Source organism: Adiantum capillus-veneris, chromosome 18, assembly GCF_014529385.1.
Source record: "Adiantum capillus-veneris isolate H3 chromosome 18, ASM1452938v2, whole genome shotgun sequence".
NCBI lineage: Eukaryota > Viridiplantae > Streptophyta > Polypodiopsida > Polypodiales > Pteridaceae > Adiantum > Adiantum capillus-veneris.
Genome location: NC_140948.1, coordinates 80,799,540 through 80,817,381, shown reverse-complemented (window position 1 = coordinate 80,817,381; position 17,842 = coordinate 80,799,540).

Sequence of the window (17,842 nt, the reverse complement as noted above, 5' to 3'; positions counted from 1 at the left end):
TTATACCCTTAATGGAGCTCCCGCCTTGCTTCACTCTCACCACCTCACACTCACCTTGTTGCATCAACTTCACACTATGAAATGTGTGTAGAAATGGCCTCCTTTTATAGGCCAAAAGGGCTGCCCTCTCTTATGAGAGACAGCCATGTGTAGCCGCCCTTGTGCGAATAAGTCCAAATCGGACCCTCCAATCCGCCCATGTGTGGCCGCCCTTGAGAAGACAAGTCCGCTTTTGAATTCAGCCACCGGCCACCGGCCATTGACTTCCGACCACCGGCCATCGGCCATTGACTACCGGCCACTGGCCAACCGACCGGTTGTTTTCCGACCACTTTTCGGCCGCCGTCCGGCCATAATATTCCGGCGAAAAAGAATATTCCGACGGAAAAAAAAGTCTCGGGGGCCTCCGCCCCCAAGGCCTTTAAAGTTGCCCCTAATTCTTGTTCGTGAAAATTTTTGATTTCCGGTGAGTGATTTTCCTTCACGCACGATGGCTTCTCCTCATAATGGGGGCCTTACAAATGTGTGCTTTTACCACAGAAAATTACAAGGGTAAATCAGGCTCCATACTTAACATGATGGTGGTATTTCCTTTTGTCAGAAAAATTACATAGAGACATTGCTATGTAAGTTTGGACTTGAGGATTGCAAACCTATTGCCACTCCTATGGAAACACGTTTGAAGTTGAGTCTACATGATGCTGGCGATCCTGCTAATGTCACTCTTTACCAAACTCTTGTTGGATGCCTCATTTATGTATGCAACATGAGGTCGGATATTCAGTTTGCATTCTCAGAGGTCGGCAGATTTATGCATCGCCCAAGGTCTAAGAATTAGCAGGCTATCAAGAGGAGTTTTTGCTACCTTAGTGGCACTTTACATCTTGGCTTGTTTTATCCCAAGGGGGGATCATTGCCGCCATACTTACATGATTTTTCGGACTCAAAATAGGCTAGTGGTTTTGACACGCAAGTGTCCACAAGTGGTTTTCTTTCATGCTTGGCAGTTCATGTATATCATGGTTGAGAAAGAAGCAACCTACTGTGGCCACTTTAAGTTATGAGGCTGAGTACAGGGGAGTGTTCACAGCTATGGTTGCATGTGTATGGCTCAGACGCCTTATGGCTGATTTGAGTGTTGGACAAGACACTGCCGACACTATCTACACTGACACTCAGAGCGCATTGGAAATTGTGAGGAACCCAGTTTTTCGTGCTTGCACAAAGCACATTGAGGTGCATTATCACTATGTGAGGGAGAGGCTCTTAGCAGGAGAGATTAGCTTGGCTTATGTGCCAATGTAGGACAACCTTGCAGATCTTTTCACAAAGGCATTGTCTCGTGAGAAGCTTGAAGCTTTCTGCAAAGCTTTGGGCTTACTCCCCTTTGTGGAGTGATCATGTCCTCAGGGCATGGCACTTCCCTTTACTCATGTGCCAGCTCTTGTTCACCGCATCACTCTAGGGGGGATTTGTTACCATATACATGTGGTAGTGATGTGTGTGAACACACTAGGACCGCCGGGGCATTTTTTTTTTCCCTCTTGGGAGGTTTTTTCCCCCTTGCATTGTATATACGCCCATCACTCTAAGGTTATCTATCTTTCCATTTCACACTAAGTAATACACTCTATATTGTGTGCCTAGAGCTTCCTTCGTCTTCTCCAAGCTGTGTGAGTTTCTCTGCAACCCTAATTCCAACAATTTTCAAAAGTTAGAGGTGAACTTCGTATCACGATCAAGAATTATCCGGTGAGGTAAACCGTAATATATGAAAACACCTTTCATGAAGACTTGAGCTATATCCTTATCCATAAACGTTGTCTTGATTGGAAATAAATGGTCATTTTTGTAAGCATATCAACAACCACAAATATAGAGTCATATCCTAGAGATGTAGGAAGTCCAGTAATAAAATTCATGGATATGCATTCCCATTTCATTTGTGGAGCCTCAATAGGCTGAAGCTTACCAGGGTATCAAATTTGTTCAGCTTTAATACGTTGACATGTTAAGAATCTTGTAACATAATACAACACATCACCCATTATTCTTGGCCAAAAGAAACTGCTTATTACAGTAGGGTAAGTCTTAATGTATCCTGGATGTCCTGCTATAGGTATATCATGAGCTTCCTGTAATATTTGAAGTTTGATTCTACCATGATTTGGAATACAAGGACGGTTACTAAAATAAAGGTCATCTCCTTCAATGTGGAAGCCTTTGATTTGCCTTTCTTGCTTTTTTGTTCGATTATTTAATTTCATCAAGTACTGGATTTTTTGTGTAATACAGGTCCTGAGTCATGCCTTCTCGAATAAGTTCAATTAAAGAAGTAGTAGAGGTTGTGATAGCCGCTACAGTACTCTTTTTGCTTAAGGCATCGGCCACAAGATTTTTCGTTCTCAGGTTTATACTTGATTCCAAAATCATATTTGCATAACAACTCCATCCATCTTTGTTGCCACATATTAAGGTCAGGTCGGGTGTAGATCCACTTCTTATGGTCGGTATGTAGTTCAAATCTCCTTCCAAGAAGATAATGTCAACATACTTTAAGAGCATGAACAACGGCCAATAGTTCCAAATCATGTGTAAGATAATTTAACTCATGTATACGTAACTTACAAGATTCATAAGCTACTGGTTTTACTTCTTGAGACAGAATGTCACCGATTGCTTGTTCACTTGCATCAGTGAGCATAGTGAATGTCTTTGAGAAGTCTAGAAGCTGTAGTATTGGAGCATTCACCAAAGCTTCTTTGAGTGTCTCAAAACTAGCTTGAGCAGGTTCATTCCAAGTAAACACTTTAGCCTTCTTAAGTGTGTTAGTCAATGAGGATGTAATCTTAGCGTAGTCTTGAATAAATGTACGATACCATCCTGTTAAACCAAGAAATCTACGTACTTCTCGTACTAATTTGGTGTAGGCCAAGCTATAACAAATTTGAAGTCACTTGGATCAGTAGAAACACCATCCTTGGATACAATAAATCCCAAATATTCCACCTTGTCAATGAAGAAGGTGCATTTTCCTAGTTTGACATGAAGTTGATTTTGACAGAGAAGTTCAAGTACTCACCACACATGTTATTCGTGTTCTTCTTTGTTTCTTGAGTAAATCAGGATATTATCCAAGAATACAAGACCAAAATCATGAAGATGCTCTTGAAACACATCGGTCATGAGATGATTAAAAGTTGTAGGAGCATTGGTAAGTCCAAAAGGCATAATTGTAAATTCATAATGTCTAAAACGAGTATTAAATCTTGTCTTTGGTATGTCCTCCTCCTCGATTTTGATTTGGTGATACCATGACTTAAGGTCAACCAATGACTCTTCGACCACTTCAGGAGAAGAGACAACAGCAACTTAAGAGAATGACAGTAGCATCGAAGTGATGGGAGTCATCCTCAAAGATCTAAAGAGATCGACACAATCTGAAACACCACCAAATAACCAAGAGGGGCCATCAAGTATGCAACCATTAATGGATACAAGTAAGTTACATGGAATGCTCTCTAGTGAGTTAGCTCGTGAAGAGAGAGAAGAATACATCTCTATGCTAGGTAATTTCACCACACTGTTCATTGATGGTTATGACAAGATCATAGGCATCATAGTGGTGCAACATCGTGTAAGACTCAACGAAGTAAGCAAGCATGTAATGCAAAATCTCAGAAAGCTTGGGGTAATTCAACAACAGGCATTGCTCAAAGTGGTAAGAAATCTGCTACAGGCAAGTTTCATTTACCCCGTCAAACACTCAGAGTGGGTCTCTCCAGTGGTGGTCACGCCAAAGAAGAACGGTAAGTGGAGTTTTTGTGTAGACTACAAACCTCTCAATGCAGCAACAAAGAGGGATCATTTTCCCCTCCCATTCCAAGATGAAATTCTCAATGAGGTAGCAAGTCATGAGCGCTACACAGTATGTGATGGCTACTCAGGCTACTATCAGATTAGCATTGCAGCAGAAGACCAAAAAAGGACAACCTTCATAACACCATGAGGATGTTTTGCTTACAGGGTGATGCATGTTGGCCTCACCAATGCTCTGGCCTCATTCCAACGCTATGTAACTTTTGTCTTCCAGCCATTCTTTGGTAATTCAATACGAGTTTTTATAGATGATTTTTGAATCTAAAATTCTCGCTCCCTCCATTTGAGCAAGGTCTATGATGGCTTGGCTAGGCTGCAAAACCTTGGTTGCTGCTTAATGTAGATAAGTGTCACATTGGTGAAAGCAAGGTCACTTTTCTTGGCCATGTAATTTCAGCCAAAGGAATTGAGGCTGACCGTAGCAAGATTCATACATGCACACATGCATAAGCACATATGCACAAACACTTAAAGCGAAGAAGAAAACAAGCGCCACACCATCGACAAAAGGAGAAAGACGACCAAAAGCATGCAAAAGCGGCACCAAATCAATGATTGATGCCGAAGGCATGTCCTAGCCGGCATCAAAATCAACGAATGCTACACCGACACGCCGCCATGGGGCTCGCACTTCACCAACATTTCATCTGCGATGCACTTTTTCTGGTAATAGCTATAGGGTAATTCATTTTCTCTTTTTCACAAATCCAGACTTGTAAAAAAAACCCTTGTATATTCCACTCTCTCTAGGTGATGGTCACAAATGCCCACCTAGGAGAAACTTGTTTCTTATTCCTTCCAAAATAAAATAGCGATCAACCATCTGGGATCCGGCTTCTTGCTTTGTCTCTCCTAATTAGGGACCTAACCTAATCAAATTATCCTAAACTAATGCAACTTGCACCTATAAAAGAACACTGAGAGGTCACTATCAATGAGAGCACTTGCAGCACTTGGAAGCACTTAGGGGGTGGGCAGCACTTGTGAGTCAGCACTTGCGAAGGAAGCCATGCACACACCCTGACTCCAAAGGTCACCACACACAAGAGTAGAATCTCCGTCACATATGGAATTTTCCCTAGAGAATGCACTATAGTCTCTCTCTCTCTCTCTCTCTCTCTCTCTCTCTCTCTCTCTCTCTCTCTCTCTCTCTCCACGATCTCCATCTCGCCGAAACTGAGGTTTTTATAAATACCACTTTGAATCAAGATTGCTCTCACATCCAAAGGGGTTTTCATCATCTACGTCTCTCTCTCTCTCTCTCTCTCTCTCTCTCTCTCTCTCTCTCTCTCTCTCTCTCTCTCTCTCTCTCTCTCTCTCTCTCTCTCTCTCTCTCTCTCTCTCTGGTGTGCAGTATTTGTGTTATTTTAAATCACTATAGTCCGCGTCCTAGCCGCTCAAAGCTAGGTGGTGCCCCCTTGTTCACTTCCCATGATGAGTTCGGCATGCACGATTCTGGCGTTGAGGCCGTCGAGGTCCATTTTGTGCGTACACTTGTCAGTAGCAACATAAAAATAGCATTTAGTTAACTTGGCATGAACAATAGTTTTTCAAGAGAGAGAGTTTAGAGAACATGACAATAGTTGAGGACCGGATTTATGTGGAGTCGGTCCCCCCTCCAGTAGGCATTTGTATTATAGTTTCTCCCATCAAGCATAACATAAACTTTGTGGAAAGCATTACCATCCCAAGCCTCAGTCCCAAGACCTCAAACACCTTCGAAGGTGGAGAGAGCTAGCAACAAGGAATGAGGGTAGGGAAGAGGAAGAAGAAACATTTCATAGGAGAAAGAATTAGTTCCTTACTTATCATTACTCTTCTTACTAGCATACATAATAGCATAGTAATGAAGATGGAGAAGATGGCAAGCTTAAGCATTGAAGCATGGCTCTTGGTTGGATTTGCATTCCATAGCCAAGAGTGTTGGTGTAGGCTCTCAACCTCTCTACTTTCTTACAGAAGGAGAGGGAGATCTCGTACTTTCACAATACACAATGAGTGTGTGTGTGTGTTGTGGGGGGGGGGGGGGGGGGGGGGGTGTTATACCCCTCAAGAAGCCCTCTAGGTTTCCTCAAGCCCTTGAACCTTGGGCTCAGTTATCACCACAAGCTTGGCCCTTAAGCCCCTCAATCTTGGTCAGGTTCCCACCTCAAGCACAACCCTAGCATCTCCAGCATGACAAGCACCTCAAGCATCTCAATCATCAAGCACTTCAAGCATCTCAGTCATTAGGCATGAAAAGCACCTCAAGCTTTGGGATTTTATTTTTGCGAGCTTTCAATTTTGAGCTTTTGCAATTGGAACTATTTTTTTGAGCTTTTTAACCCTAATTTTACACTAATAATATCTTTAAATATCACTATGTAGTGCAAAAACCCAAAACCTCATAGTACAATCCTTCAACTACCAAACACTTTTAAGAAATATGGAAGCATAAGCATGTTTATGCTTATGTAAAATGAAACTTTATAAAAAGCATGTCTATGCTTATGTAAAATGAGAGCATGTCTATGCTTATGTAAAATGAAACTTTATAAAAAAACATGTCTATGCTTATGTAAAGTTTCATTTTACAAAATGAAACTTTATAAAAAGCACCATTTGTATGTATTTTTGAGCTTGTACACAAAACGTGATTCTTAAAAATTTTGCTAGAGTGTCCTTTGTATGGAGAACACTTTATAAGAAAAAATGTACACCCTTTCTTGGGCTCCCACATGGGATTTCCTTCACATAAACTCTTATTTCCATCACTTTAACGATTTTGTTATCTCACAAAAATCAACACACAAGCCAATGGTATCAACATAATCTAACTACATAGAAAATCTTCAATCAAATTCATCTCCACATCATGTGGGCATCATGTACCAAACAAACACAAATGAAACAACCAAATGAATTGTATGGAGCATACCAAAATTCCATGTCAATATCACATGGCTGTCGTGTACATAAAAACATAAATCAAAACATCAAGATGTGTACTGTCAGAATAGAGTTTCCTCAACCAAGTGTGCATCTACAATCAACATTTCACAGGTCCACATGCAATGTCGGTCAAACATATTTCATAGAGCACATCATCTAGCTCTCGACACATGCAATGCCTCATATCTTCTGCAGAAGCTCGGCCCAAACCACCACACCCCGCAAACAATCCAAAACATAGTCATGAGGCTCAGTAAACGTTGTCAGCAACTACCTGACCATATAAAAAGTAAGTTAGAAACCTAAAGCAAACACATATATACCATAACATTCACTAGTATCATAGTTTAGACTAGTCTTACCACAAGAACAAAGAAAACCACTCTGCCCCGCCTCTAAGAATAACACCATTAATGTCAATGGGCAAGACTACATCATCTATCATGTAGCTCAATTTGCTGGAAACAATCTCTCGGCAATTTTCTCCCCTGCCTCTCTATCATAGTGTGGCACAGGATGGCCAATACGATAGAAAAGACACGTGGTAAGATCAAGTACCAAAGCATAAATAAATAACTCAAAGAATGAATGTCATAGCTACAATGTCTTTAGTTAGGAAATTAAACTATGAAACTAAGTTTGTTACACCGCCTCTCTAGTGAGTGGATGCTGATATGCCTTCTTATTACACATGAGGGTCCATGTACGTAAGAGCACAAGTCCTACCCTAGTTGCATCTGCAATAAAATCTCCAATATGATTGGCCATGCACATGGTGACTAAAAACCCTTGATCAGCCAAAATAGTTAGCTATAGGTACTAGTCCAAAGAAAAGTTACTTACCCAATGGGATTGTTCCTAGACCATCCACAAGCAAACTTGTAAGAAAATCTGCAAAGATAAGCCTAGCAACCTCACAACACGGCACACCATCTTTGCTATATAGATTTGTATTCTGTTTCGCAAAAAAAAAAAATTATGCTATAAGAAAACCAAACATGAATCATGTTCAAAATCATAGAACAATGCAAGAAGAAAATGCAAATAAGTAAGCATTATGGAAATCTACCTATCAAGGGAAAACTTCTCAATTTGTGATATATCCACAAGCAAAACATCTACAACGGTTTGGTAATGCAACCCTGCAAGCATCATCCAAAATAGCTTTTAATTAGGAAATATGAAAGACAAAATTGCTAACAATTTTCTTAAACTTGCCAACAGATTGTGTGATCGGCCTTCTCTCCCAAACCTTGTTGGGGGTCACCTCGTTGCATAGCTCCAATGACCAACAAAATTATCAATCCGGAGGGATGAGCTACCCAGCTAGGGCATGGAAACACTCACACAATTAGTGAGCTAATCATGGCAAGAGGAATGGTTCTCTATGAGGTGAGCTTTCCGCCTATGGAGGAGCTAATCCACAATGATGGAAAATCTTCACATCCACTTCGCTTCACCTCCAATCAACCCAATCACACACACTAACGATTGCAAGACGCACACAACACTAATCCTATCATGCAACACACCAATCACAAGCACACACACATAGATCTATTGAGCACCACGCTCCAATCAAATCTACATGCACACACAAGCAAGAGAGGGCAATCACACAAGATTAGAGAGGGATTAACCAATAATTAGTTAAGATATAGCTAATCTAAGAATCATAGGCGATCATAAGAAGCATGAGAGAGGCATAGTGAAAAAGAATTAAGCATTGATTAGTGTTAACCAAGTCACATGAGCAAGGAGAAGATCAAGCAAGGACTCCATAGCCACACACCTCAAGAGCTCTCATCAAAGAGTGCTCTCAACAAATGAGCTTGAGATAACATAGTTTCTTCTACACACTGCCTTATATACCTAGGGTAAAAATATGCAATGTCTGGGCGCCCAAGACCTTTAGGGCTCCACCACTTATTGAATTTGCTACCTAGGCACACTAACTAACCTGTTCTTTACAGCTTGGAACTACCATTGAGTCCGTAACACATTAAAATATTACAATGGCTTGAAATAAATTGGGAATTTACAATATGTGACCATTTTGGAAAAATGTGAAAAATGTGTAACTCCAATATTTATTGGTTCTTTATATTCATCCTTGATGTGCATCGGTACGTCTTCGGTCTTTAGCAGCTCCTATTAACTAACGTTGACTCAGTTAACATTCCCCCCTTTTGATTTTAGTTCCCGTCCTCAGGCACTATTCAAAAGTGTCCGTGGAGGCCATAGAAGGTTTTGATTGGTTGTTGATGGGCTAATTGTCTTCATTTGTCGTCGAAATTGTTGATGAGGTTCAATTTGCTGCAGCATCTTCATTGGTCCAAATATGTCTAATGTGAGAGATGATGTTGCATTTTTTCGTTGTCATAGCATAATGATGAGGCTGCTATTCATTTATGGAAAGTATGTACATGGGAAGTAGAATGATGAGGTTCTAAATTAGGGTCTAATACCTGGATGACCCAAGGGAAAAAAACCCAGTGGAAAAAAAGTGCCTTTGGGATACGGACATTATTGGAGTACTTATTAGCATTGGAAATATTAATAAAATACTGAAGGTAGAATTAAACAATGTGTTATCCATGAAAGTGTATTGGGCCGATGCCAATTTTCCAAGGTCAGCACCAAGCGATGGGGAGCGTTGAACAGTCACCAAGCCTCCTATTCGCTTAGTGTTGACTCCACTGTCACATGTAATGATATTAACCCCAAGGGTAACACTAAGTGATGGGGAGCGTTGGGCAGTCCCCAAGATTCCTATTCGCCCAATATTGACTCAACTACATTTTTTGTAATCACATCACCATGGTCTCCATCATTGGTAACACCAAGGTCAACACCAAGAAATAGGGAGCGTTGGGCAGTCACCAAGCTTCCTATTTTCCCAGTATTGACTTCACCTGTATGACATGTCTTTCCATTGTCGGTTATCATGCCCCAAGCCTGTTTCTGTTGTTGCTTGTAACGGCTTTAACACCAAGGGAAACACCAAGCGATAGGGAGTGTTGGGCAGTTACCAAGCTTTCTATTCACTCATTATTGACTCCACTCCATGACCTGTCGTTTAGCATGGGTGGCAAGTTATGGATGGATTTTTGGTTCCCTCGTGGGAAGTGTATGCAGTCATGGATTTGTTTGTGTTGTGTTGCTAATGGCTCATAGAAACATTGTTAAATTATTGTGTTGTTTTGAAGGGGAGATGGGAATCCTTTTTGGTCGATGAAAAGAGAAGGCTTAGAGCTTTAGGTCTTATTGGGGACGATTTCAAAAAGAAGATGAATGAAGCTTTAAAGAAGAAAGAAGAAAAATGAGAGATGTCGGATATAAGTACCTTTCTATTGCAAATCCTGCACATGGTGAAGAGTTTTTTACTATGCTATTTGACAAGGATTGGCATGACAAACAATGGTAGGAATCACTCGGGATAATTTATACAGCTTGTGTGCTGCAAAGATCACAATAGAGAGGTATGTTTCATTTCATCTTAAACTTTGAAATGTCATTTTAATGTGCATTGTAATTAGTACATTAATTTTTGGATTGAAAATTGTAAATGTGTTCAATAGACGCAAAGAACTTCTTCACATCATGATTTTGACCACAGTTAAGGACTCCAAGGAGGTCATTTTGCATACTATAAGAAACTTAGAGCCTACATGAGGCAAGAGACCTATTGGCAAGGAATGTTTGACAAAGCAACAATTATTTTATTGCTAAGTTTGAGGTGGAGGGACCTTTGTTGCCAAAAACATTTGAGGTCTTTTTTAAGGCATCTAGGAAGACACATGTTTCATTGGCTTATACTCATGTTTTGGAAAACATGAAGAGTGCTTCAGATTATGCCTCTTCACCTGAAGTGATGCATGCAAGAAAACATCTTGTGTACAAGTATTTGATTGCTTGAATACTAATTTCACTTCACGATTTATTTTATTGTCTCTTTTTTTAATTGATTTTTCATTTAGATGGCTATTGAATTGTATGCGGCTGAGGATGATAGAGTCTATGCCGAAGGATGTACAAGAATGGATAGATAAAGAGGATGAAAATACTTTGTTCTCGTTAACACTCTTGGAAAAGGTTATTACACCTTGGGAGTGCTCTCACTGTCCATGGTGGTTGGAGTATCCCCTGGGTGTTATCCCAAAGAGTGAGCAAGAGATTCATGCTCGTAAGTGAACCACAATCTCTTGTATAAACTAATATATTTTAGTTAAAATAGAATTTTGTTGATCTTTTTTGGTGAACTTTTGTATGGAAAGGTTTTTGAAAGAGAGTCCCATCTCTAATGACGGTGTAATCTCACCCCAAGCTACACACATTGAGCCATCCACCAAGCCACCCTCGCGTGCAAGGAAAGGTAAAAAAAGTATAGAAAAACCCTCCCAATGTGTGCTTATAGATGCTGATGGTGAGGAGGAGAGATTTTCAATTTCTCTTCCACCAAAAGGATCCACCCTAGCACCAAATTCTTGCTTCTCTGAGACTATTATGAGTCGTTCTCTACATGAGAGGATACCAGCAAAACATACCACATGTAAATGTTCTTTGCCTGTTTATTTGCTTTTTATTAATCTAATTATTGCTTGTATTAACCATTGACATGTCCTGCGGTTTTTTAAGCATTCTTTGAGATTCTAAGCAATTGAAAATTGCATTGTCATGTTTAGGAGAGGAGTTTATTACATATGTGGATGCTTTGTTATTGGATGTGGAAGCAATTGATGACCTAGCATGGCATAGGTAAGAGTTGCATACCATAATTTACTCTTACCATGATCCTTTGGTTTGTGTTAGTATTAAAATGTGGTTCAAGAAAACACCAATCTATGATGGGCGTGAGTATGCATTGAAGGGGGAAATCTCCCAATATGTGGAAAGGTTGATCTTTGCAGACTTCCCTACGTCCATGTTAGTTGATGGTATTCACAATCACACTACATGTGAGCTTTTTTTATGGCTTCTAATCATTATAAAATGCACAAAATGTTATGATATAATGTTTCATTTTTACTTGAGTGTGTAGGTAATGTGAAAGTTGTTCCTGAGTGGAACCACTTTTCTACTACCTTAGCAAGTGGTGTCATGGAAAGTGCCGATGTACACTTGGCAGACGAGGGTTTCTTGGTGACTTTGTCTCTTGCGCAACATTTGGGGGATCTTGTCATGCAAGCTAATAGATTTAGTTTGTAGCTCCATCACTCATGGACTTTGATGTGTGATGGGGGATACTTGCAGCCAGAGACTGGTGAGCAGGTGAGGTTGCCTTCCCTATGTGAAGCTTCCCCATGAAATTTAGAGTTCTTCTCTTTAAGTGATTTGTTCTCTCCTTTCATAGGTGATGGATCCCACTCTTGGTTTGTTTTATCGTAAGAATGCTCAAAGCATTACACCTCATTATGATAGAAAGGCTGGGGAGGATGTTTCTCCTGAGTGCTTTTCGGCCTCAAGAGGCTACCTCACAGAGTCTCCCCCTCGTTCATCTAGCAGTTATACAAGGATAGCTGGAGACTTGATTCGAGGGGAAACGGAGCGTACTGAGACTTTTTACAGGTGACCTTCTAGCCATAAACCTTTGTGAATCAGCTCACTCATCTTGATAGTTATATGAAAGCTCTTGTCGTTAAATTTTGATTATTCTGTTTGACACAATTGGTTTCTAGAGACATTGACATATGCGGACGACCATGTTATGGACATTTTTGCTGGGTGTAGTGGCTTGGGGCTTGATTGCACAAAGGAGATCCGTCACTATCTAATGCTAGAGGGTGATAGGCTTTGTCTTCTCTGAGTGTTTAGAGAAGAAATTTTGTGGTCCTCCTGAGGAGAAAATGTAGTAGAATATGTTACTTCCATAGGTGGACAATTGTTTTTGTGACTTGACTCTATGTATTGTTTGAAATAGTATTTTTCAATGCAACAACAAGCAACATATGGAGATTTTGGGTATTTCCCTTGTGCCCACAAGGGTTTTTTCACCCACAATCATGATACGTTGATTTGGAATGATGTTTCATATCTCAAATCGAGGATCAATCTATATGTTGTTCAATTATGGGGAAAATGTTTTGTTTGTCATGTCATTATCTTGTTCTTGTTGTTCTTATTGGGGTTTAGAGTAATGCAAGCAAATGCCTACTCAATAAGCATCATGTGTGTGTGTGTGTGTGTGTGTGTGTGTGTGTGTGTGTGTGTGTGTGTGTGTGTGTGTGTGTGGTGGGTCTCTCTTAATGCTCTAGATTTGCACCTCTCTCTCTCTCTCTCTCTCTCTCTCTCTCTCTCTCTCTCTCTCTCTCTCTCTCATTTTCTCTCATATTCTCTCTAATTTCTTATAGAATGAACAAGATAAAGACTCATTACTAGACCTCATACGGAAAATTCAAATATTTCACTTTGTATTCTCTCTCTCTCTCTCTCTCTCTCTCTCTCTCTCTCTCTCTCTCTCTCTCTCTCTCATTGGTTTATAATGTGAACAAGATAAAGACTCGTTGCTAGAGTAGACTTCAACTTATCTCATACCAAAAATTCAAAAAGCTTAGTTTGTACTAAATTTTTACGGGATCATAAACACATAGACAGTGATGATCTTTCTTATAAATACTACATATATGACATTGCAGTATCAATATGTTAATATTGATATGGTTAGGTTTTTATCAAATCCATGTTGTATTACTATGGCCCTTAGTTGTTCTATAAACATGTAGAGCGTAATTTTTTTACTATGTACTTTATCCTAGTTCAAAGGCTATATACCTTAGTATATGCAAAAGGTTACATCTAATTTTTCTACCCACAAAATCTCTAAATTTGTAAAGAAATCTCTAAATGAAAAGCTCCTATATTTAATATCCTCTGGCCATGCATAAGATGCATGGCCAGAGCCTGAACGAGTACAACTAGACAAAGGTGCATCCAATTTACTGTCATACAATGTATGCACCAGCCATTTTGGCATGTCTCTAGCCTGCTCATTTTCATCCTTTCCTCATCAAGTACATCATGTACATCGGCATCAATAATAGGCTGATTTGTAACATTTTTGAAAACCCCCATAGGTTGTACATTTGCCTCATTGGAGGTTACATTCCAACTTCCACCACTGAAAAGAGGCAACAAAGTGTCATAAATGTCATGTGAGCTTACATTACTGTCTCTAGTACATGATAGCAAGGGCTAAACAAAATCTTCCACTACATCCCATGAAACCAAAATACGCTTTGTTTGCAAATGATACAACCTGCAACCTTTGCTTTCAGCCCTATAACCAACCAAAATACATTTAACAGCCTTATCATCCAATTTTTGTGCTGTGTTTGAGGCACCAAAGCATATGCCAAAAAGCCAAAAAACATGCTCATAGAAGGCTTTCTATCATTCCATGCTTCATATGGAGTAATAGACTACAAAGCTTTTGTAAGACACCTGTTAAGTACATAAGTGGCACACATGATGACCTCAAGTCAAAAAGAATGTGGCAAAGCTTGACTTTTGACCATACATCATGCCAGTTCCGTAAGTGACTTGTTTTTCCTCTAAGCAACACCATTTTGCTAAGGTGTATAAGTCACTGTACATTGGTGTTTTATCCCACAACTAGCCAAAAATGCATTAAATTCATGAGACATATACTCCCCCCCTCGATCGGAACAGAGGGTGCCCATAGTGCATTTCGATACATTTTCAGCCATAGCCAAAAATTGTTTGAAACACATATTAACTTCAGACTTCTCTTCAAGCGGAAATACCCATGCATACCTGGAGTAATCATCAATGAAAGTCACAAAGTAAAGGTAATTGCCCAAGGAGGAAGTTTGCATGGGTCCACAAACATCACTATGCACAAGCTGCAACCTGCATGTGGCCCTAACTGAACCATCCTTTGGAAACTTTGAATGTTGAATCTTTCCCAAAATACAACCTTCACAAACATGTTTGATAGGTGCTTCAAGAGGTGGCAAAGAAGCCACCATATCAGATTTCTACAAATGTAGCAAACTGGCAAAATTCGTATGAACAAAACGTGCAAGCCAAAATTTTGCATTTGGAATAGCCCTTGAATCTGCAATTGCATTTGCAAAATTTTTTCCACACTTGTCATACAAAGTGATCTTATATAGCCCACGGCACAAAAGGCTAGATGCAACAATTTCATCACCAAAACTGAGATCATGAATTGTACATCTGTCATCCACAAATTTGACTACAAGTCCAAGTCTATCAAGTGCAGATACAAACAAAACATTCTTCTTGATCGTCGCAGGTACATAAAGTGCATTAACAAGTGGGAAAGAACTATCATTTGCAGCAATAAGCACAACCTTTCCAACCCCCTGAACCGGATAAGAGGCATTGTTTGCACAAGTGACTGAATTCCCATGAGGGACAAACTCAAGAGAGGTGAAAAATTCACAATGTGAGGTAATGTGCTTTGTCGCACCACTATCGAAATACCACACATGTGAATCTGCAGCAACAACTAACATGCATGCATCATGGACAACAGGATTATAAGTGCACTCTGCACTAAAAGCCCATTCTACATCAACATCAGCATCACAGTCTCCTTTCACAGAAGACTCAACAATGGCTGCATTTTTAGTGGAACCAGCATTTGCAGTGGAACCACCCTCTTTCTTCTTAGCCTCTTTGGCCTTCAACATAGGACACTGCTTGATCAAGTGATCATTAGCTTTACAATAATGGCAACACATCTTCTTTTTGCCATTATCACCACAATTTCCAGACGAAGTGCTGCCAACAGAAGCAATAGGAAGAGAAGTTTTGCCACTCGCAACAAAACCATAAGAAGTGGCTGCATTGTTGTTACCACCCTTTCTTTGAGAAGCAATAAAATCTTGTTCAACTGCACGCTACCTAGTCCTGTTTTTTTCTGGAAAGTGACTCTTGCAATAGCAATGTGCATAATGCATCAAACTTGACAACTTCGGGATTTCCTTAGGTCATACTATCTCCAAGTACTAGCAAAATTCTGGTAAGAATCTGGTAAGGCATGAAGAACAGTCTGCACAATGGAACTGGTTGGAATGACTTCACCTACAGAAATAAGTTACTCATTGATATCCTTGACACCAACAAGGAAAGTCTCTATATCATCTTCCTCATGAATATTCTTCTATTCTAGCTCTTTACGTAGCAAAGCAATTTTTGCCTCATTGCGGCTTACATAAAGACCTTCTAGAATATCCCAAGCCTATTTTGTAGATTTCGCTAAACGAATGTGAGGAGTAATGGTGCACTTCATAGACAACAAAATCAATGGATGAGCCTGCACATCCTTTACATCCCAATGAGCTTGTTATGTCATAGGCAAAACAACTCTAATAGCAGCAATCCTTGCAGCAAGACCTGCAACATCCTCAACATCACCTACATCCTCAAACCAAGGACGTACATCAATGCCCTGCACAATATTCCAAATGCCCTTTGACACAAGAACATGCTGCATCATGTAAGCCCACATAGGGTAATCGTCCCCATCCAACCTGTCCTTGGCAGCAAACATCTTGAACACATCTGTGTTGTTGTCAACCATGGAAAATGTATGCACCTGATGTGAAAACTGCCCGAAATGAGGAGAAACTAAGTGAGATTAGCATGTGCTATATAGCACAACCCGCAATAGACTGTATAGGACCTGTTATGCAAAAAATGGCACTCACAAAAATCTGCACTAAATGACAAAATCTCCTGTGTAGAAATGCCTGTAGTGGAAACGAAGGCCAAAATGAGCCTGCATCAGAAATCTAAGCAGACTAAGCTCTACGAGCCTACCCAAAAAATTTGATGACCTGCAAACACTCACCAAAGCTCATTGAATTCGGAGAAAGCGAGCAGGCGTGCTGCAGCTGCTAGCGACTAAGCCCGAGAGGACGCAACCTGCTCTGATACCAATTGTTGGAATTAGGTTTGCAGAGAAACATGGCACCAGGTCGATACGTAAGGTATGCAATCATGTATGGATTACGGTCTAAGGTACCTTGGCCAGCAAGTCAAAAAGTCCATAAGCAGAATGATACAAGATTTTTGGAGAGTGGACAGGGCCTACAACTAATATAGTGAGCCAGCTTTGGGTCAAGCAAAACCTTTGAAAATACCACTAACCCAGCTTAGGTAACGAGTTCAGAAGTAGAAGAAGAAGAGAACTTTAACATTGTAAGAAACTTTCCTAGAATACCTTAAAGATCTTTCCGAGAGGCAGTATATTAACTTCTTCAGGAGGCCAAAAAGACCCATGAGACCAAACACTTACACTCCGATGAACCTGATATAATGTCTAAAAACAAAGTTACTATAGAATCCAAAACAGCTAGGCAACCAGTTGGAATCGTGTCGGAAATGAGTAGGGTTTTGAAAATAGCTAATCAGCAGGGTTTTGACAAGATGCGGAGGACAACAGGTAGGAGCTGATAAACAAAAGAAGGATCTGGTATTTCATATGCTAACGGAACCTTATGAAAGTCCAGCATAGACCGGTTGTTTTGCTCAGTGATCTGTATGTAAGCAAGCATAGATGTACCATGAGGATAGACTCTAGCACATGATGATGCAATTCCTTCCCAAAAAACCGTTGATGGCACACACAACTACCCCATCTGAGTGTTATGCCCATGTAATTGTGATATGGCGAGAATATCAAACAAATAGCACATTTTATACCATAAAAAGAAATAGAAATACCCCGAGCCTGAGTCTTCCAAAAAAGGGCCGTGATTTCTAGCCAATAAATTCAGTAGTTGCCATTCATCCACGACAAAGCACCCCTTTTTTTAGAAAAAAAACCACCAATTCCTATGAATATAGATATCCATCGAGTCAGAGACCTAGTGTGTGTGTGTGTGTGTGTGTGTGTGTGTGTGTGTGTGTGTGTGTGTGTGTGTGTGTGTGTGTGTGTGTGTGTGTGTGTGTGTGTGTGTGTGTGTGTGTGTGTGAGAGAGAGAGAGAGAGAGTCATGCATCCGATTCTTGATAATAGCAAAGTCCATGTCTTGGATAAT